Source organism: Pyrgilauda ruficollis, unplaced genomic scaffold (assembly GCF_017590135.1).
Source record: "Pyrgilauda ruficollis isolate IOZ18807 unplaced genomic scaffold, ASM1759013v1 scaffold50, whole genome shotgun sequence".
In the NCBI taxonomy this organism is placed as follows: domain Eukaryota; kingdom Metazoa; phylum Chordata; class Aves; order Passeriformes; family Passeridae; genus Pyrgilauda; species Pyrgilauda ruficollis.
In genome coordinates, this window is record NW_024526600.1 from 969,354 (window position 1) to 995,308 (window position 25,955).

At 39.6% G+C, this 25,955-nt stretch overlaps 1 protein-coding gene across 4 annotated transcripts in view; it reads left to right on the forward strand.

Annotated features, from left to right (window-relative positions):
• Window positions 1-25,955, forward strand: part of NRIP1 (nuclear receptor interacting protein 1) — a 73,415-nt gene that overhangs the window by 777 nt on the left and 46,683 nt on the right. For all 4 annotated transcript variants that reach the window (XM_041480203.1, XM_041480205.1, XM_041480204.1 and 1 more), the window contains exon 2: window positions 6,113-6,197. The gene's annotated coding sequence lies outside the window, so the exon portion shown is untranslated. The remainder of the gene's footprint in view (window positions 1-6,112; window positions 6,198-25,955) is intronic.

Genomic DNA, 25,955 nt, shown 5'->3' on the forward strand with positions numbered 1-25,955 from the left:
CCCGCCGCCACCTGCGGGCCCGCAGCCAGCCCGGGGCTGCCGCCGCCGTCCCCGCTCGGCCGCGGCTCAGGCTCGGCTCCCTGCGCCCCCCAAAGATGCCTTCTCATCGCTTCGGGCTCCTTAGGGACGTCGCTGTTTCCCTTCTAGACTAAAGGTTACTTTTCGAGACGTAGGGTTTTTTTGTGGTTTTTTTTTTGTGTCCCCGAAGCCCTCTAAAGGTGAATTTTAAAATTTTTTCTTCCTCCCACTTCCACCCTTCGTTTTTCCCTACAGAACATGTTGTTTGAGGCTCTTCTTTCGAAGTGTCAGTGGGTGATTAAGTTGGAAGGTAGTGAAACCTAAGGAAACGTGGTGTGGGCAAAACGGGGGCAGCGTTGTAGCGAGCAGCCAGCCTTGTGTATGTGCTGCACCTTTCTTCTGTCTTGTGTGTGTATCCTGGTGATTTACTGGGCTTTTAGTTTAAAGAAGGATTCAGATAAAATGCTTGACACATGTTGAAGGTGTTGGAAAAAAAGCAGTGGGATTTCTGGCTTTGGGATTATGTTGTTGTTAAGAAGACTGACGTGGAAGTTGTCCTCTTTTGCCTCATCTCTCTGGAATCTGGAGACTATATTATTCCTTGTTTTATTTTGAGGGGACCTGCTGCAGTGTCAGACAGCTCACAGGCTGATTAGAATTTAACTGAGTCATGGCACTATAAATGTTCAGAGATACCGTAAAGCTTTATTTAACAAAGAGTGCGAATCCAATCTGTGAAGACCTGTGGGGAGGAAGCAGTCACTTATGGAAAGTGTATTCCTGAGCAAGTAGGGAACATTTTCTTTAATACACAAATGTGATTTACTGCTTCTAGGGCTGACTGAGCACATGAGAGAGTGACACATTAAGATGCCAGATGACAAAAGCTCTCTGAGCTGAGGGTATCTTGTGGTTGGGATCACATTTAATGGCATCTGAGTAATTCTGCTCTATGGGCATCAGTAGCTAACATCTTGGAAAGCAGAAGTTCTCATCAAGAAAGGTGTTCAGGCAGCTTTGGGGTTTTGTTTGCTTTTTGTTGGCTGAGGCAGCTGTGTTCCCAAACTTGTGGTTGAGAAGTTAGACTTGTTTTTCTGTCAGTGGTCTCCTGAGGTAGAGTTGACATGGACTCCAAAGCAAGACTGAGTTAGGCATAAGTGAAATGCGTATGTGAGGGTGTTTGTGTTCTGTGAGTGCGATGGAGGAGGTGGGGAGTAGTGACTGCGTGTTTTGGGCAGGGGTGAAATCTGACCTGCTGCTAGACTGGCCTGTGCTTCTGGGTTATCTAATGAGCAAGAGCTATCAATGGCTTCCAGGTTTTGTAGGCTGTGCATGCACAGAATACAACACGCAGTTGAATGCCAAACCATGCTGGATTGAGGTTTTTGGGTTTTTTTCCCTTTTAGTCTTTTGGAAGAAAATTACAGATAAAAACGTGCTCTTCTTCTCTGCTTCCCATGCTTGTTTCTTTTTCTAAAATGAATGATGTGCTAACCAAAATTTATGATAGTCATAAAAACTATGTTGATAAAGAAGCAAAAGTAAATAATTTTTTATATTGTAAACTTAAAAGGGTGATCTAATCACTGGCTGTATCACCTGCAGTGTTTGGGGTAAATTTGTCCTGTAAAAGGCATCAAGAAAAACTTCATGTGGTTCAGTTAATTCAAACATGAATTAACTTTATGATGCTTGTATGATGTTTGCCTGTAGTTTTGCTTATTGCAGGATTTGCTTAAAAGAATTGACAAAGTCTTGCTTGCTTAAAGCTTATTTTGTCTCTTCAGAGCAAACTTTCTTTTTCAGGCTTTGAACATCAGCAAAAAGTTTGTATAGTGCCAGCTTTATTATCATTAGCAGTGAGAGCACTGCTAACTTTACCAGCAACAATGCGGGACATGGCTACAATAAAAGATAAACCCTATTTTGCACTGTGCAGAGCACATGTATAAACTTGCCCAAGGCAAAGCCAGGGAATTGCATTTCCCCCAGTCAGCTGTCCTGCTCTAAGGCTGTGCTTGACACCTCCTTGCAGAGCTATCAGAGAAGACACAAAGACCATAAGGTCTTTGAATTATTATTTTAGAATAGCTCTTCAGAGAGCTATTCTAAATAGCTCAAACTGTATCTCAAACTCCAAAAGTATCTCAAACTCCAAAAGTCTTGTGGGTGTTTCTTTTTCCTCTGTATGAATGTGGAGAGGATCCAGAGGAGAGCCTGGGGGGTGTGGGGTTCCCAGCTGGGTGCCTGGTTTGGGGGCACAAACCCCTTTCCCATGGGGGGCTTTGGTGGCTGCCCTCCCATGTGTGTGGCCTGCAGGCAGGGCAGGGCTCTGCCACCTGCTGAGTGATGGGTTGGGTGATGAGCAGGAGGCAGGGTTAATAGGATTGCTATCCTATGGATTAAAAAATTTCAACACCCTTTTGGGACAAGAAATGCAAAGTTTGAAGTATAAATCATTGCTCTCAGGAGGGCAGGTAATGACAAACAAGCAGAAAGGTATGTAGGCAGGGAATGAAGTCTGAGCAAGAGGAGAAGGTGTGAAAGAATATGCATAAATGTACAAAAAAAAAATAGAAAGCATAAATTTGGCAGTCTGTCTAAACAGCCTTAAACTAAAGACAAAAAGGTTAAATGGTAACAGCATTTGTAGTTTGCTCTTTCTTCCTGCCAGCAGGCCAAAGCGATAAGAACAGTAACTGAGCTGTGCTGGCCTGCCTGCAGCACACAGGGCGAGAGCTGGAGGGAAGTGTTCAGCAGGGTTGTGGCATTGCTTTTCCACATTTTGGTGTTAGGGATTCACTAGTTGCATTGGAAAAGACTGAATTAGAGAACAGCAGACAAGGGTTGGCACCCAGTACTTGTGGGTGAACATCTGGGATCACGTGAAAACTCATGTATTTCCCAGTGGGAAGATATTCCTTGGGAAAAGTGGGCAGAGGGACTCTTTTGGTAAGGATGAATGCCAACTCTTTAGGGTTTCTGGATTATTTATTTCAAATACTTGGAAATGCTAGCAGACCTATTTAGCACTTGAAAGAATTAATTTGGTAATTTATTTGGCTGTCTGTTGCAGGTCACTTGGCTTGATGGTTGGAGAAGGAGAATAGAAACTAAAACTCATGTAAATAAATATTAATGTGTAGCAAGGAGAAGAAGCAGTTGCTAGACATCTTAGCTTGGGTCAAACCCCTCGTGGCATAGTCTTCTCCTACTTAAATTGCTATTGGAGCTCATTGCTCTTGTTTAATTGCCTGTCTTGAGTGAAATTTTGTTTTCATACCACTTATTTCTAAATTGCCTTCAGCAGAGGAAAACCAATGTTGCTTGTAGACAAAATCAGATTAAAAGCAGAAGCTACAGATCTTCTGTTTTAGTCAGTGGTTTCTAAGACTGTGAGTTTAATGTAGGAGAGAAGCTCAGTGTCGGGAAAGACTTCTGAGAGGATGATCTTCCTCCTCTCAAGAAAGGAAGTTGTGAGGGAGTCCTTGCAAAGAGATCGGGTGCTAGATGTGTTCCAGTCTGGGGTGAAACTATTATTTGAAAACAAATAAGGGGGTATTTAATTTGCCCAAAAAATAGTCCATGAAGTTCTGTGTTGAAATGTAGCCAAGCAGTAAGTCTTGCTCACAGATGCACCATATTTTCGTTATCATTGGTCCTAGAGTTGGTATTGTTGTTCTGATTTTTTTTCCATAGCAAACTTTTAAGATTCATATCTACCTGCTTGCTGCTTCTTCTCTGTGCCCCATCCTACTGTGAAAAGAGAGAGGGAAGGTGAACTGAAAAGGCCTTTTCAGTGATGTCAAAATCAAGGCTTGCCTCAGATGTAAAATTAAATGACAGTTCTTGCCCCAGGAGATGGCCTTGTTGGTGGTGTTCGTGTTATCACCTATCCTACATTTGTTCATAAAACAACACACATCAACATTCCAAAAACTCTAAGATGTGTAAAGCAAGTGGTTCAGATGCAAAGAATAAAATATTATATATTTGGGAATAAAATATTACTCTAGAAAAGTTTTTTCTTCTCTGTTTTTAAAACATACTGAAGAAATACGGATTTTTTCCCAGAAATAACAAATTCTGTTGTTGTGTTTTCACTGAACTCTCATAAACCTTTTCTGGTCACTTGGAATAATACAAAAAAGACTGTTGAATGCTGACCTAAAGGAAATCCCATCTATACATTCAACCTTGATGGCAATACTGTGTGGAGTGTGTTTTTGTGTCTTGTTCTGTGTTTTTCTCTACTACATGGCAATCTCTCTTCTCCTGGAAGTAAGAATGACTAAATTAACTCACTTGTCTGGTGAAAAATATTTTGTCTACATCTATAGTATAGAGCAGTAATACTGGAATTAACTATTTTTCTCAAATTCAGGTGGCTTATTTTTTAAATAGTGCTTTCTTCTGCTCTTTGGGACCTCTTGTCCTGTTTTTCATTGTCTACAAAAGATTCCACATCCAGCTTATTTACCCTTCAGGTAAAATGGAGTTGAGAAGGCTTTGAACTGTGTTTATTTTGTCACTTTACCTCTCATTTCTCTGTTAGTGTTTACTGTGATGGTAGATCTTTTTTCCCCTCTTCATGAATACGAATTTTGAGGACTGCGCCCCTTTTGTGGTGTAACTTACCTTTTCATTTTGTTATCTATATGGAAGAAGGATTTAAAATATTGTCTGCATGTAGTATTCCAGGGTATTTACTTATTTTTCAGCTTAATTGGCTCTATTGGGCATCTTTTGTTGGGTCTTGGTGCTGGCAGTAGTCCAGCATGCTGCTGTTATTTCATGTCCCTGAAAGCTTTGAATAGGTGTTTTTTTTGGATGATGACCCATTGATCAACACCTGTATCTTTTTTCCTAGTTAGCAAGCACATTGCAGTGGTCAGAGTTGGATGTTTTCTCTAATCTGGCTTGGATCCAAGTGATTTTGTGGAGGGAGAAATGCTCAGATGTGCTCCCAGCACAGACATTTCCCACTCTTCCCCCTCTATGCTACCCACCTGGACCCACCTGTGGAGTCCTCAGTGCTTGAGAAATTCTGTGCTTAAAAAGCTTTTGTATATTTTGTTTGTTTGGGGTTTTTTTGTTCGTTTGTTTGGGTTGGTTTTTTTTTTTTTTTTTTTTTTTTTTTTTTTTTTTTTGTGGGAGCAGAGGCTAAAGGTGTTGAAATAAGAAGAGGAACTCTCCCACTGCCAAGCAGAAGGAGGGAGGGGAAAGTTCAGCTTAGTGGTGGAGCAAGTATCTCCTTTTCAATTTTTTAAGTGTATTTTATTGTATCTAAAGTTGACTCTATGCATAATAAGCTTGCTGCTTTGGTGGTAACCAAAAAAAGACCTTTAATAGTGAGGCTTGTTGCAACAACAAGGCTGAAATAGTAGAAATAAGAATGATCTGGGCTAGCTCTAAGTTTGCAACCTTTAGGAAAATTTCACTTAAGAATAATGGACAAGTGCTGAGAAGAACTTCTAAGGTTGGGATTGTAATGGATAGCATTCTCTAACTAAAATAAAGTAGTGTTCTATACTGTTCTTGAATCTCTCAAAAGCAAATGTTACAAGTTCTGCTGGATTATTTTTTTCTAACTAATTTTGTTGCATTTAGCATTGCACTCACCTATTATACTATACTCTTGTCTTTTCCTTATGTATATGCAAATTAATAGAGGCTCTTTAGAAACTGATTTTTATGTTCATGGGTGCAAGTGTGAAGTGTTAAGTAGTAACCACTACATAGGAAGGAGGGCTTTCATGTCACAGCTGTTTTTTGAATGAAAGGAAGGAAAAGAGGATTCTGGCTTAGAGTTGAATGTGGATTTTGTTCTTGCAGAATAATGTCCCTTAATACAAGTCAAGACAACATGAGTTACTCTACTGGTTTTACTCATGGTTCTGTCTGGAAGATTTTGATTTCTGAAGTTTGGAACTACATTGTTCTTCTGAGATGAAAATGTTATTTGCTGTTTGTACTAAACAAAATAAAGCATTGCTCTCTCTTACACCAGCTGTAAGAAAGTAGATCAAGGTGTATTATGTAGGAAATAGTAATTTGCAGAATTTCATAGGGGGATTTCTTTTGTTCTTTTCAGATCAAGCATGAAATTTTTGAGGAAGACAATTAATACATCCTTGGACTCCTGAAGGAAGAGCTTTCCTAATGGAACCACATTCAAGGTAAAAAATTTGTTTGGGTTGTTTACCTTGTGTCTGGTTTGGGGTTTGTTCTTTGTCTTGCCAAAGCTGTCAGACAGCTATGTGCCATATATAAGCCTTTTAAGATTATAATATGTTTTGAAGTGATAACTGTTCAAGTTAATCCCTTTCTTTTACTGTAAGAGTTGGGTTTTTTTAATATGTGTGCTGATTAAAGAAAAATACATATTTTTGTAACGTCTGAACTTTGTGTGTAATTTGCTGTTAAGTTCTGAAGATTTAGCCCACCTGTTTGGGAGGTAGCTAAATAGTGAAGAACTTGATTTACATGTAATTTCAGAGTGAAAGAGAAGATTAAATAACACTTACTGTGTTACCATCTCTCTTATTTTTTAAATAAAACAGATCCAAATTGAGCTTGTGTGGCAAGGGACCATCGCAGTAAAATCATTATTAGATATTACGTTACAATGGCTTGTAGACATTTAGCATCACTGTCATTTTGTTTGGATCTGCTCCCTTGGTTCCCATTTCCTAAATCCTATTTTTCTTTGATACCAGGGAATAATTCCCCAAGTGTTGTCCAGTGATTGCTTATGTATATGCACTTTGGTTTGTGAGTCATTTTATTCACTTGAGTAGCCCCACTGTCCTCAGTGGGCCTACATGCATGCCTAAGAACTTGAGAATGCTGATGAGCATAAAGAATACAATTTGGGCATGTAATGGTTGACAAGCAGTTGTTGTTTTGTTTCTTGTCTCTCTTAGGACTCATTTGCATTGCCTCCAGTGGCAACTTTTGTGAGCATTAGTAGGGAAGGTCTAGAAGCTGGAGGCAGTCATACGAAATCCCAGCCTGCAGAGCTTTCTCGTATCCATTGTAATGACACAGATTGCAGGTGCAAGGATATATTTTTGTCTTATTTTAAATAAATCCATGCGTTGCTTGACTTTACTCAAATACAATATTGGTCTGTGTAGTGCTGTTTGAGCATCTCCAACATAATAAAATATAGCCAAGTGAAATCATTAGAAAATATATGCACTTCTTAAATTGTAGGGATTTGGATTTAACCAGAATCAGTGCTTTGGAAATAACCAGAAGTTGAGATTACCAATCCATTTTTTCCCTCAACAATGTTTTTTCTACCTGACTTCTCAAAAAAAGAAGTTGAATATTGCTCTAGTGCATCTTGTAGTTGTCTGAGCAATTGTATTTACAGAAAAATAAATGGTATTACTTGTTGGTCTCAGAATCAGTAAGACAGGCACTTTGGAATTAAAACATAATTAATTAATTAGCAATTTAAAACTGCAGAATTGTTGTGATCAGCAGCAGATGGTCTCTTATACAGCTTTAATAGAACTTAGTAGACAGTGGCTTTTGTGGCAGCAAGCCTTTTGAAATCTCTCACATCTTCAAAGTAATTCAGAGCTTTGGTTCGAGATTGTTTCGTCTTTGTAAAAGGAGTTCTATATAGTCAGAGCTGTATAATCATGAACTCTAAAGAAGGATGTTGCACCAAGTGTTCAACTTGTCAGTAAGGTGGTTAAGCTGAAGATTTGGGAACATGTTTGTCAGTGTACACATGGCTGGTAATCCCCACGCAGTTTGCATTCTGTTTCTAACCTGTATTATAAAGCAGTTATGGGCAGTCATTGTTGTTTCTTTGGAGTGGGGAATAGGTTTGTTTACTAGTTATAAGTGTTAATTGTGGAATACCTCTGTTGGTATACCAAGCTTGCTTGCATGCATAAATAGCTTTGTTGTGGAGTCCAGTAGTGTCTTGATCAGAGGTTTGTTATTGTCACTGGGATTAGAGTTCTTGTTTAAGTCAAGTCAGAGTTCTGGACCCTTAGGGTAGACTTTCTCCAAAAGAGTACTGCTTTAAAAACATCTGCTGGTCTTGTTGATGCTGTGTAACCTTTGTGAATTAAGAGACAGAGCAGAAGGCAGCCATGCTTTAGTTGAGCTTGCATAAAAGGAAAAGTGTGTAGCTAGAATGAATAAATTATGTCTTTGTTTAAGTCTGTGCAAGTCTGAGAAACTTCAAAGGATGCAACTCACCTGGAGATGCATATGAGAATTACATACTAATAGTAAGTGTAAGTATCTTGTCAAAAGAACAAGATGGTGACTCAGTGTGAGGAGGGTTGGCAGAGGCAGCCTTTAATTGAGGAAAAATTGGTCACTGTAAACCAATTATGTCTCGTTTTTAATGATGGGTTTCAGAGAACAGCAAATGAGTGCAGTATGATCTTGGCTGATAGCATGTGCTTTTTTTGTTGGATATAAACCCAGAAGCCTGAGGATATGAAGTTGCTTCCAGAAGTTTAACTTTTCTTTTTTTTTTTTTTTTTCCCTCACCCTCCTCTAAAGAGGAAAAAGTAGGCTATGCCAGTGGAAGAAACTCCACTTTTTTTGTTGTTAAACTGATCAGTGTTTGAACATATTTTGTCTTTGAGGACTAACACAGGGGTTGGTAACTTGCAAGGTAGAGAAGCATCCCTCACGCTTTCTGTAGCTTGGCATTTAATATTAAAAGCAAACTTTTAGGTTTAACATATTTGAACTTGTACTAGATAGGGTTAATAGGCTAGAACAAAAGGTCAAAGCATAAGGCATTAGGCTTAATTAAGGGAGAGCAAGAGTGGCGGGAGTATGTGACAGTTAAATGGGTTTGCCACAGACTAATGTCTGTTACAGTGCAACCATGCCTCAACTTAAGTGGGTTATTTTGTGCAAAGGGCAGCCTCGATTAGCAGTTTGACATGCCAGACGTTTCTGGCCAATCCCATCTGTTTTGGAGGTTAAAAAGCATACCTTTATGAGCTGATAGATTGATTTGTGTGCCCGTCTGGTAAAGATTAGGAGTCCAAGGCCGATGCTGTAAATGCCAGTTATAGAATATTGTGCTTTCTTAGCCGCTCTTTGTTTAAACTGTGGTGCAACGGGGCCAGCGGCTCCAGAAGTGACCGCGCGGCAGGGGTGCCACGCTGAGAGCTGGGAACCAGAAACACTCAGGGAGGAACATTTCCTCCTTCCTCAGGTTTGTTTTGAATGTGAGCCTGTAGGCTTTGGGCGCTTTCCTCAGGAGGGGAATCTGGCTTAGCGCGTTCCCACGGAAGGCTCACGCCTCTTCCTCGCTGCAGCCGCTGCTCGTGTGCTGTCCAGAGGTTACCTGTCTCAGCATGAACACTTCTGCAGTTCCAAGCACAATTGGCTGCAGGACAGTTTTGGCACTTGAAAGGTTTCAGCATCTGAAACTCATTTGTCTGAACTCCTTATGCTGTCTGTATCCTCCCTGCTCTGCTGTTGAACTGGGACGATACACGCGTATGCTGTTGTTTTTCCTTTGTAGCTCCTACTTTCAGGATAGTTTCTCTGATTGTGTCATGAGGTTGCCTTAGAAGCCTAAAATAAAATAGGTAGCACAATAAGTCTTGACTGTGTTTCTCGTCATCTTTATGACTTTGTAAAGTCAAAGTTACATTACTATTAATATAAGACTATTAATAAATTGTTGATGCAATAAAACTGTTTTTGATAATGTTCAAGGTTCATACACAGTTGAAGGTGATTATCCTATTTTAAAATCAAGTAGAGGTCAGACTGTATTGTAAGATAACTGACTGTGGCCCAAATGGTATGTGATGGCTTCAAGTCAAATGACAGTCCTCCTCACTTTAAATATATATATGGTTTAGAAAGAAATTGTTAGCTTATATTGCATTTTATATAAGATGCTGATTAACTTCTGGTGCATTTTGTGAAAAGCAGGGAGATATGTGCATTCACCTAAAAGTCGTGCTTAAAGCTCTCATTTTTAAGGTTTCCCTGTTCTGTCTCTTTCTCCATTTAAGTGGTGACACTTGTAGCTAAATATAACTGAGATGTATTAGAGACAAATTAGCATTTGGCACCCTGCATTTAGCATTTCTACATTAACTTTTAGAAATAGTCACCTGACTAAAGTTTCTTGGTTTTCTCCTTGCAAACTTGATTATCTTTCCCTTCTTCATTTAAAAGAAAATGAAATTGGATGATAGCAATGATATGCTACTCATACTGTAAAGATTCCTTGTACCTGAGCTATATTTTTTCTGTGGCAGCTGTGACCTGTTTCTAAAGAGATTTCCTAATTTGCCAGTAACTTGTCTTTACTTTAGAAAGCTCTGTAAGAGCCACCCTAGTTTTTCCTTTTTTCTTGTGAAAGTCTCTTCTTTTTACTTCTGTTTGAAATGCCTAGAAATATTTACAGTGTCCTTTAGGATGAGCAAGGCAACATCATTATCTTGTAGTTTATTTAGTAACATGGAGCTGAAATGGGCATATGCAGCATCATGTTCTCTGTGGAATAATATCTATTTAAATGATTCGGATCTAATACATATTTACATGAAAAAACGTCTTGCCCTTCTCTGTGGGGAGAGAAGGTGAACAAGCATAAATTTTATAATACTCATTGCTTCTCTTGCACTAAATCATACTTAAATTGCAGAAGGTTGCTGGCTTGAGAGTTGTATAAAAAGTGCTTGGCTAGTAAAGTAGGGTGCAGGGAGTTTTATCTAATTTAATACTAAGAAAACGTTGTCAGCTGCAGTGTATTGATACTGGACTGCCTAAATCCAAAAGCTGTATTTTAGATTTTTGTATATGTATATTTGTAATAATTTTGTGGTTATAATACACAAAATGTAATCCTGAAATGATCCATCAGTGCAGCATGCATGTGTGCTCCATTTTGGCGAATTTGATTGCTATTGATCATATCTGAGCCATTATCTAATATTTTAGGAATGGGTGGACTGTGTCTATACTTTCCTGCTGTTTCAGGGCATGTCATACTTGATGAAGCTTCTTGCAACAGTCATTGTTAAAAGTTTTTTCTAATTGCTGTTTGAGCATTATTGGCATTTCCCCCTCTAAGTGTACCATGGGTGAAGCAATGACGGTGTTCATGTAGCATCCTAAAAGTTGCAAACTTGTCAGTTTAGCATTCCCAAGTATAAAGGCACTATACCAAATATTCACTAGTTCTCAGTGATATGGATGCATTTTTTAAGAGTATATTTTATTTAGAATATAATATTTTATATTTATTATATTGTATATTTCATTTAGAATATGATAAAACATTTGTATAAGGTATTCGTACAGCTGGATTGGCCATTAGGCATTAGAAACAATTCTGAAGTGTTCATTGCTTTCAACTTTGAATAGTCCAAAAAAAAAAAAAGAAGGGATGGACTTTGGTGTTTTAGAGGATTTACTTTTTTGATCTAATTGATGAAAAGCGAGTTCCTGGTTGGTATCCCTGACCCTTTGCAAACTGGGTTAGAAAGATGCTGCACAATCCTTGTGAACTGGCCGACTATGGATTTCTCCTTATTTTAGATTTCCATACTCTTTGACCTTGTAGTTGTTGACTTTGGTCTGGAACAATTTCAAAGTCATGTAAATGAATGTAATTAAGGTATTGCTTATCATCTCAGAGAGTTCACAATGATGCTTATTGGCTAGAAAGGTTTGTTTACTTAATATGGAAGGTTAATAGAAGGTTAAATTTTACTGTGTAAAATGGCTTCATAATGTTTTTATTTAGCAGCTGAGGAAAATAGTGTTTGAAAAGGCAAATAATAGTTTTATTTGACCTCCATGTGTTTCCTGGAGCTTGCATTATTGGGAAGATTTATCTTCATTGCATACTCTTATTACAGTTTTCCTTTCTCCTTGTTTTACAAAGGGAACCTCTCAGAACTATTTGGAGGCCTTTGTGTACCAAAGGAGCTACATTAAGGAAGGAAGTGCAAAAATGTTTGACAATAATTGCTATAAGTAGTCCATCCACTTCCACTCTGTCTTTTGTTCCCCCTCCCTGTTTTTGCCAGAATGAGATTTGAGCTTTGTTCTTTGGTGCTTCTTTTGTCTTTATTCCCACTGCTGCAGAAATACAGTGAGAAAGCAGCATGAAACAGCAGGAAAGAACATCAAGATACTGGTTTCTGCCTTCATTTCTCAGGCAATAGAAAGAACTGGGCCTAGGCCTCTATTTTCTTGCCAGTAGCCTTCAACTTTGTTTGACTGTGGTTGTTTTGTTTATCATTTATGGAAAAAATTGCTCGCCTGAGTGGATTGTTGTTTCTTTTTCCCCTCCACTCTGAAGTTTTTGTAGTTGGCAAAGAGATGAGTACGTGACAAGTGTCATACTAAACAGAACAAAAAGACCCCAAAAAACTTTTTCCCACACCTTTTTTGTCTCATGGTGTTTTTCTAGGATTGCAGCTTCCAGATGGAGAAGCAAACATCCCTGCTGGGTTGGGAGATCCAAGCAAGGGTGTTCTGCCAGTGCTACACTGGATGAGTTTGGTGGGGAAGGACAAAGCTATGTGAAACGTGGACACAACTGTCTGCTCCGATTTCTGGGTCCATTTGGGCAACAAGGACCACTGGCTGTGTTTACCTTATTTTGCAGAGTACTTGGTTTTTGTAATTTCTCTCATCTAACAAGAGAAGCATGTGGGCTCCTCTGTGTTGAGGTTGCTAACTTTCTTCTGGTTACTTGAATTTTATGTGCTGAAGTAAGTATGCAACCATGAGAATATCCTTCAAATACTCATTAATTCAACAGGTAGTCTTATTTGACTGTTTCTAGATTGTGGAAATACCCTGTAACTCAAACCTAAGAGCAACCCTTGCCCTCCCATTTTTGCAAGAGCTGAAGGTTTCAGGTTCTATTCTGTCGTTCCTAAGTGTGAAGATAGGACAGTAGCTTGTTTTCTCTTGAATTTATATTAACAACAATAAATTGAAATTATCTGAAGGGGATAGCAAAATCTCTTTGGATGAGATGTGAGAAAGATAAGAAGCTAAAGTTCAAAACCAGAATATAAAGATCCCAAAAGATTGGGGGCGCTGGGGAGGTGGAATACCACAGATGATTGTGAAATCCTTCAGTTTTGAAATCAGGGATGGTGCTGTTGAGTTCTCCAAGTTCAAAATTTTCCTGAATTTCAAGATCATGTGTTAAAGTCCTAGAACTCCCAGAATAATAGATCTCTACAGGTGCATGGCTATGACAAGGAAAGGCAAAACCAGCAGAAATATCCCTGTAATCCATTACTTTGGATCCCGTTTATGAGAAATAAGGGAAGGATCTATGCATCTTTGCCATTCACTTTTGCTTAGCTAACATACTAAAAGCAAAACTGCTCCAATCTGGTAGACAGTGGCCATGTGAGAGTGCAGAATCTCTTGAAGAAAAATTTCCTCTTGCCTCTGGAGCTCCAAAGGATTTTTCAAGAATCCGCCCTGGTCCTTTGATGGTAGCGGTGGTTAAGTCTCTGCTACCTTAAATTTTATCCCGCTACAAAATAAATGCAAAAAGACCGTTTAATAAACTGTGCTGATAGTATTTTGTAACCTCTTTGCACTCACTCACATAGGTTTAACTGTTGAGATCAAAAGATAACAAGGTTGTGCAGAATCACATTTACTGTTTACTGAACTCTGGCTCGTCCTTAGATTACAATATCAAACATGAAAGTTTGAGTGTGTCTCGTGGATATAGCTCTTTGAGTAGAATTTTCTGGAGTGCTTGCTCACAAACCTTTTTTTTTTCTTTTTTTTTTAAGATTGTTTGTCATATGCCCAAGGCTATCTGAGTATGCATATGACCCAGCTGGTTTTTGATCTGAAATGCATAAAAGGTCACTTTGCTGAACTTTATCTTCTGGACCTCAAGTTTTACCATTAATGATACTCTGCTGTGAATTTCCTAAATGGAAAAAAGGATCTGTTCAGTGTGCCCTTCAGGCTTTCCAGGCAATTTCACTTTTGCCTTACCCTGCTCTGCTTTTGTTTTCAGAGTATTCTAACACTTGACAGAGGAAGTGAACACTATTTGGACACTATTTTTGGGGTAATGCTGAGTATTTGGGGTTGCAGTGCTGTATTTCTCTAGTATTTCTCTAGCTCTGATGTCTTGTCCAGGCAGATGTCAGCTGTATTCTGTCTCTGCAAAACTGAACTTGAGCATTAAGGTAGGTCTTAAAATATTCTCTTTGTGCTGATGATCACACTACTTAAGTGTCTTCTACCTTATGACTTTGTTGTTACTTTTTGGGGAAAAATTGTGCATGCTTCACAAGACACCAGGAGCACAAAAACAATCGAATTTCCTCTGTTCTGGCCTTCTGGGGATATCATAGGCCCCTGCTGCTCTGCTTCTTAAGTAGATTTGGAGCCTCTGATACCAGTTCCTCTTTTGGATAATGGATTGTATGAATTTAACATATAAGCATGCTTGCCTCCTTTTCCTGTCCTCCGTAAAGGTCACTGTACAGGAGGGAAAGTTGAGTCATGGGCTATAAACACTTGGAGGTCTGCTATCTGATCTAATTTTTGTTAGCTTATTGCTTGGTGCTGTGGCAGGTGGACTTTGTCAGGTTTATCCGTGGCAGTGCTGCTGACCCTGGTGACCTGCTCCATTGCTGTGCAGAAGGTGCCTTCCCTGCAGGGAGATGGCACAAGCCAGGGTGTGTCATCTCCTCACTCGCTTCTGTACCTGCTGAGCAAAGAGAGTTGCTTGGAGGTGCAGCTGTCCTATGTGTGGTTTTTCTTAATTTTTTTTTAATCTAAAAACTTGCCCATGTCCCGTGGACATAATCTTCAGGATTCAGAAAATTCTGGCAGGATGTCCTGCATTGTAGAAACAGCAGTGGTGGTTTAAATAATTCAGGAAAGTAACTTAAGACACTGCAATATTTCTGAATATTGCAGATATCACGTAGATAGGAGATAGACTGTGTGCAAGGGTATGTAAAACAGGTGTAGTAAAGCTGGTGGTACACAGAACAGGAAATACTTCTAAGTGTGAGAGGGGAGTAATGGATGGGAACCATTTTTATGGTTCCTGAACCCCTTCCATGTGTCTGGGATGAAGTACCTACTGTGATCAGCTTTTTAGGTGTTGTCAGTTTTGGGATTGTGTTTTGTTGCTTGGTTTTCAATACAAATTTAGATTCTGTATTTAAGATATCAATCAAATGACCTCATACATTCTTGTTTGGAAGAATTAGGGCAAAAAGACACTTTATGGCATAATTGAACTTATAGTGATGCAATTTACTTGTAGAAATTTTAGGGAGAAGAATATATTGATAGAAGTTTGGGAAGGGAATTGTGTTTATTTTGCATGCTTTTGAATCTTTCTGGTAAGTGAGAGCCTTATTTTTTCTGGGTAAAATAGATCTTGCTTGGATGGATCAAATGTGACATTTTTAAGTATCATTTGTGGAAAAATTGTTTGGAAAGCTACTTATGGTTTCAAGAGTTCAAATAATGCAGTACTCTTCAGTTGTAATACATAAAAATGAGATGGAGAAACAAACACATGCTTACCTTTCAGCCTGCATAAACAGCCTTGCTAATTAAGATAAGGGCAAATATCCTTCCTAGTTTCCTTTTTGATTTAATCATTAGACTGTATTAAAAATGTGTAAACATAATTCATAAACTCACTTTCCTGAGTTCTGACTCCCTGTACATGTGCTGGTGTGCTCCAGCACTGTGTTCCTATATTTGTTATTTACAAGTGAGTCTCTTAAGATACATAAAAATAATGGGTAATTATCAAAATAAGATCACAGAAGAGAAGAAAAAGGTGTAATATCAGTGCTTTTATTAGCTCTTCTTGGCTACCTCATGTGTGCTCTTTAGTCTTTGCAGATTGTTCATGTGTAATGTGTTTTTGTCTGGAAATGCAGAAGTTTATTTGAGGAGTTCAGAGGCCGTGGTATGGCTGGGAGACTTGTCTGGATTTGACCTGCACTGGATATTTTGATACGCTGTGGTCTGTGGGCACAGCTTCCTCTCAGTTTACAAGTGCTGTTTACCACTCCTTGCGACTACACACGTAAATAGCAGAAGTCTGAACTAGTGTCAGATTAAATTTTAATCCACAGAAATTGCTCATTGAGCATCTCATGTAAAGTAGCTGGTTAAATCCCTTCCTCCCTACCCACTCCTTCTAATCACCGTTACATTGTTGGTTTTTTTTCCCCAGCTGTTTTTAAGTGGAATGGGAAGAGCTGACTTAGTCTAAAGCAACTTACTACTCCTTAAATAGTTCACACTGACATCAGTGGTTGTCTGAAATCTGTTTCCTTTCAAAAGATTTGTGATGTATACAGACTTGCAGGTACAAGACCCTTCTAAATAAAAGCATATAAACAGGCTGGGGTTAAAATTGTCACACTTGTGAGCTAACAAAGCTAAAGCTGTAGAATTATATCTGGTGAAGAGAACTGCCAGAAGGTTTAGTTATGTGTTTATCCTGTAAAGTCTATGGATAGAGAGATACTGTCAGGCCTAAGTCTGGGCTGGTTACTTTATGGATGAAGGCAGGTATGCTTATTTATACTCTTTTCCTTGAAAGTTGGGGAACAGCTGTTTTTTTCCTTCTTTTTAAGCCTTGCAGCATTTAATGAGATGGCTTTAAGTCATCATCTGCTGTGACAGAAAGTACATGTAATAGCATGCCTGCTGTAGGAAGTTATGGCTCCTGCCCTGTGAGTGCTGTGCCCTGTTCCTCTCTGCAGGCTCTCTATCCTTGTGTTGGTTTTTTTTTTTTTTTTCCTGCATTTAGTGGGAAAGGGTGGGATGCAAACCTGTGGCAGGCTGACTTCCATGTCCTTGCAGCCTTCAGTAGTGGAACAGACTCAACAGGGATATCTGGGCAGAGAGAGGGTGAGAAGTGTCCAGACTCAAGTTTAAAAATTAATCTAGGAAGGACATTCTAAAAATAGATTAGAGCATGTGAACATATAGCTGTGAGAAAGGGAGTGTAAAGTATTTTGGTCCTAAAAGAGGCTTTTTAAAGTGATAGCTGTTTGCATCTCTTCGAACATGCCAAATTTCATGTTCTTGATGCTTAAAAATATTTATTCCATTTTTATGGGAAACCTGTCCTGGTTTGCTTTCATTGCTTCCTGCTCTCATAAGCTTTGACCCTGAGTGTGAGAGAACATCAGGCTTAAATGGAACACACCTAAATTTAGGGGGAAAGAGCCCTATTGCCTGCACAAAGTGGGCTCTTTTTTAGACGTAAAGGTTGAGCTTGTGAGCAGTTCACACTGTTTCTAATATGCTAACATTTGTTTTAATTGCTCCATTTAATAGCTACATTGCAGTAAATGTGCCTTTCCAAGGAGGAGTCACTCCCTGAACCCCATACCAGCTACTGATTTCAGGGGGAGCTTCGCATGAAAATTGGTGAAACTGTAGGGTCTTCTGTGAGTTGGTGGTTTGGGAATTGTTGTTGCCTTTTGCTGGAAGGACCTAGGGAACAAGTGATTCCATCCCCCAAGTCTGGCTGTGGTTTTCATTTCCTATGCTAATGAGTGTTTTGTAACACAGGAGCACAGAAATGGTGGCTGGAAATAGCACTGCATTGTGTTTTGGAGCAGAAAACCACATGCAGACGCTAAAACAGGGTAAGAATGGGACTGTTAAAATTTGACAGGCTGAAATGTGTGGGGTATTAAGTTGGCCAGGGCATCCAGAAGGGAAGTCTATAGCAAGATAGCCATCCCAGGGTTCCACAGGCTTATTGCCAGCATTACTTCAGTTTAGCACTGACAAACACCTGGTTTTAGTTGCATGGAGGCATTATTTAACAATAGAATACTGGAAAAAGATGCTTGCATAGGACTAGCAGGAAGGGTAACATCTTTGTGGCAGTGCATTTCATGAGATTAACCTGTGGAGGAGACAGGACAAAACTAAAGCCAGGTATGACACCAGATAACCCTTTCACCAGACAGTCTATATTTAGAAATAATAGAGCAAATATCCCTTATTTTGGTTTTCATGTTTATGTGTCTTCTTGCTGGCTTTGGAGATTAGAAGGCACCAGTGCTTTAGTCTGAGAAATTAAAGTACCTCTCTTACTTGAGCTCATCATGTGCAGGCAGAAGCTCTGCTACCTGTGCGAATGAATGGTGCAGTCAGGATTCATTGTTACCAGTGGCACTGGTCTAGCACTCAATAAAGAATTTTATTTTAAACACTGTCAAATAATGAGAGATTTTGCTTGCACAGAGGCTGGCATTGCACATGTGAGGGAAAGCTTCAGCATATTCACTTAGTTAGATATGGAAATACAAGAGAATAGCAAGAGTGACTCCTTACAGATAAAGTACACAGATTGATACTACAGCTCAGTTTCAGTCCTGCCACTTCACTGGTACAGGCAGGGCTGTGGTATTGCCCTCATGGGAGCAGTTTTAGGGATGTGCAGTTATTTGTCATATTAAAAGCATAAATGTTTGTGCCATCTTCATTTCCTGAACCCACTGCAGGATGAGAAAATAGAGTGGTGTTACTGATCAGAGTTGGGAGAGCTGGAGGATGTCTAAGGAAAGCTTTGCACAAGAGCACAAGTGGAAGTAATGCAGGAGACTGGAAGTGATGATTTTTTTAATACATTTTATTGCTGCCTCCCTCCTCAGTAGGCTCACCTGAGCTTCCTTGCATGTAATCAAGAGCAGCAGCAAGAGTTAAGTAAAAGTTAACAAATAAAATTATTAACATATGTTAGGTGATTCTCTGGAAAAAAAAATGTGACTGCTGCTTCTGAGAGACTGTGTCAGTGTTTGAAGCTTTCTGAGGGTTTTCCCTTCTCTTTATTTTGTCTTCCTTTTCCAGTTTTATTTATTTTTAGCACTTCTCCAAAGTAAAGAAAACACATAATCAGGTATTTAAGTAGAGGATGTTTTTAAATCAGGTGTATGAGATACTCTGCTCCAGTTTGGCTAAAGGAAATTTTATGAAAAGACAAGCCCTGACTCATCAGTTTTACATTCTTTCATTGTAAAATAGAACTCTACCATGGTTAGTAAATGACTGTTCTAGCCTAGTACTGGATGAAAAGGCAGATATTGCTGCAGTAACTTCTGAATGTATCTGGTAATGGAAGCTAATTTAAACAAACAAAACCAACTCACAAAAACCAACAAAAAGGGATTTATGAAGACCATTCATTTCCATCTTTAATCTGTGCATCTGATTAGCTGTCTGCATTAGGAATTTCTGTAGGTAACCCCTGGTGTTCAAGAGCTTTGCTCTGAAGACTGCAGAGGACTTACCAGAAAGTACTGATGCCCTTCTGTGAATGAAGGAGAAGAAAAAGCACAACTGGGTATTTCCAAATCAGAAAAACCTTTCAAAAAGTCTTAATAGCTTATCAACATTGTGATGACTAAAAATATGTTTATAAAGTCATGGAATGTCTTGATTTGGAAGGGATCCATAAAGCGTGTTGAGGGTGAGTCCCTGCTCCTTGCAGGACTACCTAACACTGAACCACATGAACTGGGAGTGTCATCCAGAGGCTCCTTGAACTCTGGCAGCCTTGGTGCTGTGACCTCTTCCCTGGGGAGCCTGTTCCAGTGACTGACTGTCCTCTCAGTGAACAACCTTTTCCTAATGTCCCAATCGGCATGGGAAAGATCTGCTGTAGTTCATAATTGCTGGGAGGGTCAACAGGTCAGCAGGCTTTCTCCCAGTAATCCAAGCAGACTGTGGTGCTTCCTGTTGGCATACATGGAGAAGTGCTATGCACTTCTTCCTACAAGTACTTTTAGGGTTAATTTTGATTGTCATAATATTTGAACATTTTATGCCCTACCTGGGTCTGTTCTGTAAAGTAGAAAAATCACCCAACTTAAGTAAATGTTTTAGATTGTATGTTTTATGTTTGGGTTGTGTTGTTGTTGATTTGATTTTATTATTTATTTTTAAATGGCACTGGCTAGGTTTTTAGAAAATTATCCTTGACATAGCTTTGTACTTGGCTCCAGACTGTTATTTGTAAAATTTTGGACAAAGTGCTAGTTTTTTTTTAAAGAGCTTGTATGTGGGGGAAAGAAAGCCTTTTTAGGTTGTCATTGGACTAAATAAGCTGTCAGTGGTCCATAGTACTGCACCTGCTGTAATTGTTGAATAGTTCTATTGACAAGTTCATTTTCTCAAATATTGTTCCTGCTTTGAGGAGTTATTTTGACACCTGTATTTTTAAACTTTTGAATAAAATAATACAAATACTGTTGAACTTGTTGTAGATTTTAGGTTTTCCAGCTGTGTTTGGGTCTATATGAGGTTATCAGGTTGTGTGCTAAATATTAGCTCAGTCTGCTGCCTGAGTATTGTATTACAGTACTGTAAAGAAGTTTTATAACAATACAAATGGGCACTTAACCCATATTGGCTTTGCCGAGAACTTCAAAAACTACAGTCAGACTCTAATCACATGCAGTTATCTATAATAAAATTATTATTTCTGGCACTTGGACATCTAAAAAGCATTAAGATTCAGCAGTTCTTAAATGCAAAAGAAAATATTGATTACAATTTGGAAACCTGCTATGAGTTATGGAGCACAGCTATATATTTTCATCTTTTGCTCTTTAAAAATTAATTTGTTCTTTTTATGCCCGTTGTATAAAAGGCTGTGTGTTCAAGGTGTGTGGATAAGTAAGATGAGCCCATAGCTGTTTTCTGTTTCAGCTATATTAATTGTAAGGGTTCATGGAGTTGTTTCTTCTTGTCATGAACTCATTATGTACCTGAAAATGGTCATCTGCTCTAAGACATTTTCAGGAATAATTGGAAGAATATGTGGAAGGACATACCCTTCACATGGTAGCAGTTGATCCAGAATCTGACCTCCTTGGCATTGGATTTTCCGGGTAACTGAGTGTCACCTGAGGTCTTCTGCTCTGGTCAATCAAAGATGACTTGCTTTTCTAGGTAATCTTTCCTTTCCAGCTGGACATGGCACATGCTTTACCTTCAGAGTATGTAGAGATAAAAGAAGCAGCAAACAAAGATAAAGCAGTAAAGGCAGGTGCTACTACAGTTTACCAGCCTCTGGAGCACTTCACCTGTCCTTTTATCTAAGTGTTTTGTAACTTGCTGGTTTTCTGAGGTAGGTACAGCCAGCAGGCCCCCAACCTTGTGCATGAGGACACAGAGAAGTGCACTCAGAAGGTGGCATGTCCCAGGGGCTGTCTGTGACTGTGACCTCTGTGTGAGGCCGCGGAATCGCCGGTCCTTGGTCAGTGCTCCCCAGCTTCGGCCGGCAGGGCGGGCAGGAACACGCTCGGGCAGTTCTTCAACAGCTGCCTGGCTTCCTTTTGGCTTCTGGGTGCAATTCAAGGTTTTGGCCTCGGTTACTTTTAAGCCTAATGTGACCTGAGCTCAGGCTGAGAGGCTGCCTGCTTTTTTTTTTCTTTTTTTTTTTTTCTTTTTTTTTTTTTTTTTTTAATCCAACCTAGCAATTAATGTCAACTGGGATACTTGACCTAGATCATCCTCGTTTTTAATGTCAAGTAGCCATTGGCAGGAAGTTCTTTGAGAAGTACTTCTGCCTGTGGAATGTGCTCCCAACCTGGTCTGGTGGGTGGGCTCTGCGCCAGGCCTATCTTATTTCTTTGCCTATGGAGATGAGGAATGGCTCAGTGCTTCTCCTGTTCTCCTTTGCCCCTGAAGAAAAGCAGGTTAATGTGAGTGTATAATCACTGCACCAAGGTTTTTCCACTTGAGCCATGTGGGAAGATAAGTGAAATATATGTGAAAGAAAAAATAGCATACATGCCTTATTATGGAAGGGTTTTTTTTCCTGAGAGAATTTAATTGAATGTTTTGCATGAAATGAAAGCAAAAGACATTTCCTCACACAGACCAGTTTAAAAGTATGGCAAGTTAAATTTAGATAAGTGCTATTTTCTTTCAGCTTTGTGAAAGACTCTGCAGCCAGGCATGCAAAGTTTCCTTCCTGCTGGGAGAGATTTGTCAAACCACTAAAGCCATCACCAAGTGCTTTAAGCTTAAAGCACCAACTCCAGGTTTCACAGCTGAACAGGCTGTAATAGTGCCCACTTTGCCCCAGGGGAAGGTGTTTGGTGCGTTTTTCTTAGCTGTGCCATTCGTTGATCAGTTGTTGAGGCAAAATGTTCAGGATCAAAAGCAGTTTTGAGGAGGAGGGATTTTGTCTGGAGTGCTACATGGCAACTGCATGCCAAAGCTGGAGTGACGAACTGTTGGAATATAAATACAGTCATAACTTTGGCCTGGAAAAGCTCTGTTCTACAACTGCTGTGATTGTTGGCAAATGCCCAACAGCCAACCGAGATGACTGGTTATAGAAGGATATGAGGAAGGAAGATGGGAGATAAATTTCATCTTAAGCAACTAAGACTTGTTAGTTCAGTGTAGAACCAATTTCTAACAGTACATCAATATCACGTTTCTTTTTGCTCAGGTGAGATGCTGCCTGGCCCTACAGGATAAGGGAGTTCAGCTTGCCATGTCTGCTTTGGACAGGTTAGAAAAAAAATTACTTACCTCCCTTTCCTGAACACATTTTAACCCTTTTCCTGTCAGTGTGGATTCTGGAGAGCTTTGGGAATACGGTTTAGGAGGAGAAAGAAGAGGAATTAGATGTTATAAGTAAGGGGGAAAAAAAATTAGTTGTTTCTGGGAAAATAGAATTAGGGAACTTGAGAATATTCATTGCTTTAGTTCTTGTCTGTTTAGTAAAAATGAGGACTCTACAAGCAAAAGTAAGAGATAATGGAGGTGATAAACCTGAGCAGGTGGCTTGTTTCAAAGTCAAATGAAGATTCACAGGTTTCAGCAGATACTGGATAATATTTTTAAGTGTAGGACAAAAGGAAAATGGTTTAGGAAATTGAGAACTTAAGGAAATAAGGTAGAAGAAAATATATAGGTCCCACCTAAAGGGAGAGATCTTTCAGTAAGTCTTTTTTGAAGACTGGCAACAAAAAGGGGAAGTTTCTGTGCTAATGAGAAGAGTTGCTACCCAGTCAGGCAATTCTTGTGACATCTGAGAGGAAAAGTACTGAAGGAATAAGTGCAAGCTGACAAATAATGTTGAAATAAACACACGAATTGGAGTCATGTAACTGAAAGCAGTTACGTGAAGGACTGGGATTACCTGGGATCAGGCACTCACTTTATTGAGTGGGAAATGCTGGGAATTTACACAAACAGTGCTTTGTTACTCAGTTCTAAACTGGGAGCATTAAGCTGATGTTAGGACAGTGCGGGTTTTGTGTTCCCTGTGTTACTAAGGTCTAACTCTTCAGTGGAAGTGGAGGGAAAACCCTAAATGTATCCAGCAAAGAGAAACAGGAGTCCTGGTGAACTCCTGTTGGGCGGGGAGCAAAAGCAGGCACTTGTAGAATGTGATTCATTTGACCTCCTTTTGACATGTTCTGTAGGAGGAGTTCAGTCCAAGAGCTGAGCTCTTCCCATGGGCTGCAAAGAGAGGCCAACATGACCTGTTCAGATACAGACACCTACACTGTAAACATCTTCATTTGGTCAAGTGAATCCTGGCTTGGCATCCACATCTAAGAATGGGGAGAGCAGGTTGCTCTGTTATTATGGCTTGTGGTTAAGTGTCAGATGCCCTCCATCCTACTTGAGTAAAGACTCAACACCTCTCCAAAATGGAAGCTGGCATTCCAGGGCCTCCAGAGGTCTGCCCAGGTAGGGCCAGCAATTCATGCTGAGGGCATTGCCCTTGTGCCATCTCTGCACGTGCCAGCCAGCCCATGGTGACTCCTTGCTCCTGTCATGTTGGTGCCCGTGGACACCAGGGGTGGATCCCAGCTCTGGAGGCACAGTCCTGGTGAGACCTGAGTGCACCTGGGCAGTTCCTGCAGCTCTGGAGCAGGGGGGAACTTCCAAGAGCTGGAAGCAGTGGCTTATGGCGTGTCCCCCGTGGCAGCGAGTGATTTACAGGTGAGCGTGTGTGGGTGTGACAGGCGGTCACACGGTGAGCTCCACGGGGACCCTGTTCCTGAGAGCAACGGGTCTGTGCTGGTGACAGCCCTGGTGCTCACCTGTAAATCACCCCGTGCCTGCTTGGTGGGCCATGGGCAGCACATGATTTATTGAACATGATTCCTGGGTGAAAGCAGAGTGTTGCCTTGTGTTGTTGAATAGGGTCGCATAAAGCACAAGAACTCAGGTTTTGTTGTTACTAAGTCAGTAGTTTTAGACTGTAAGTAATATGTGGATGTTACTATTGTGTTGTTTCTATTATATCCATATAAATGTGTTTTTATTGCTTCATGGCTTTGAGATTTTTGTTTATGTTGCAGAACTCCCAAATAAATATACACATGTATCTGTATTTAATTTGAAAACTCTGGGGTTTTTTTTCTCTTGAATTTTTTGGTGGTTTATTTGGAATATCAGCATATTATATGGTGACTGCAGTATTCTTTCCTTGGGTGTGGAGTATACTTTGTCTCTGGAAGAGATTTTTTTTTTTTAATTTTTTTAAGAACAAAACAGAAAAGCTTTACTATTCTATCATTGTGATATGTGTTCAAGTTAAATTTTTGTGAAAGGTTTTGATAGAGAAGTTAATAAAACCCCTATTTTAATTTGGAGTTGTATTAAAATTTAAGGCACTGGACTAATCCTTTTTTAAGAAAAGGAGGAGTGTCACATTTAGTGTTATGACTGTTATGAATTATTTTATTCAAGCATATTTTAAAAAGTAGCCTTGTTGAGAATGTCTTCATTTTTATTGCAGAAAAATGTAAACATATCATTCTCATTATTACACCTGTTTTCTTAAAGTGCTCATTGTCTCTGTGCAGGCTCATTTTATAATGTATGCATCTAGTAATGAAAATAATAATTAAATTCTTTCACAATGAAACAGTGATTGGGGGAGGGCGGGGGGCGGAGAAAGCTCAGGCAATAGTAGCAGCTGAATTCATACCCAGCAAAGCTATAGCTAATTGACTAGTAAGGCTGATTCTTCACTCTAAATGTATTTTAAAACCTAAAGTTATATTTTAAAAGACATGGTTCTCACTTTTTTTCCTCCTAATTGGCACTTCATATTTGGAAATACCACTTCCTTTTTTTTTTCCCTCCTTTTATTCTTCCAGTATTTTTTTCCCTGTTTCATGCTCCCCAGTCCTCCACAAGTCTTATCCCAGTCCTCATGTGTGTTTTCTGACCTTCAGCCACTGAGGAATTGCTCTTGTACTGGGGCTGCAGCCCAGGCACTGTCTTTGAAGGGCTTGAAGAAGATGCTGCTGGGGAGGTTGGAGAGGTCTGAGAGATGGTGCCTCTGTTGATCTAAAAAGTGCACAGGGTGATGAGGCAGGCTGTATAACCAAACCCTAACAAAGTCTCAGTGCTGGGAAGGACAAGGATGTCATCTGGAGCTGAGTAGCAAAACCAGGCTGATGTGGATTAAGATACAGCTGTTTGGGTGAGTGTGTGCGTGCTGATTGAAATGTAGGAAATAATGTAACATGGCTGACCAAAAGTATCTGGCTTAAATCTGATACACTTTTTTTGTTCTTAATCTCTTTGCTTTTCATTGTATTATTGCTTATTTTGTTTGTTTGGGATGATGTGCTCTCTTAATGTTTTTTTGTCTGGGTTGGTTTTTTGGGGTTTTTTTCCTGAATCCTTGCCTTTTTTCCTTTTAAATCTGGGTTGGGTACTGTTTGACATGTTTCTTGTTTCTTTTTAAATTTTTTTTTCTTTATTTATGCCTTATCCCTAAGCAGTGTTTGCTTTGCTGTATATCCTCCATGTCTCTTTCATGGCATATTCAAAGAGATTTACTCTTCAGTCAGGTCTTGAAAATGATAGAAGCAACATCAAATGTTTTGAGAGTTTAGGACAAACTTCTGACAGTGCCTGGGCTCAGCATA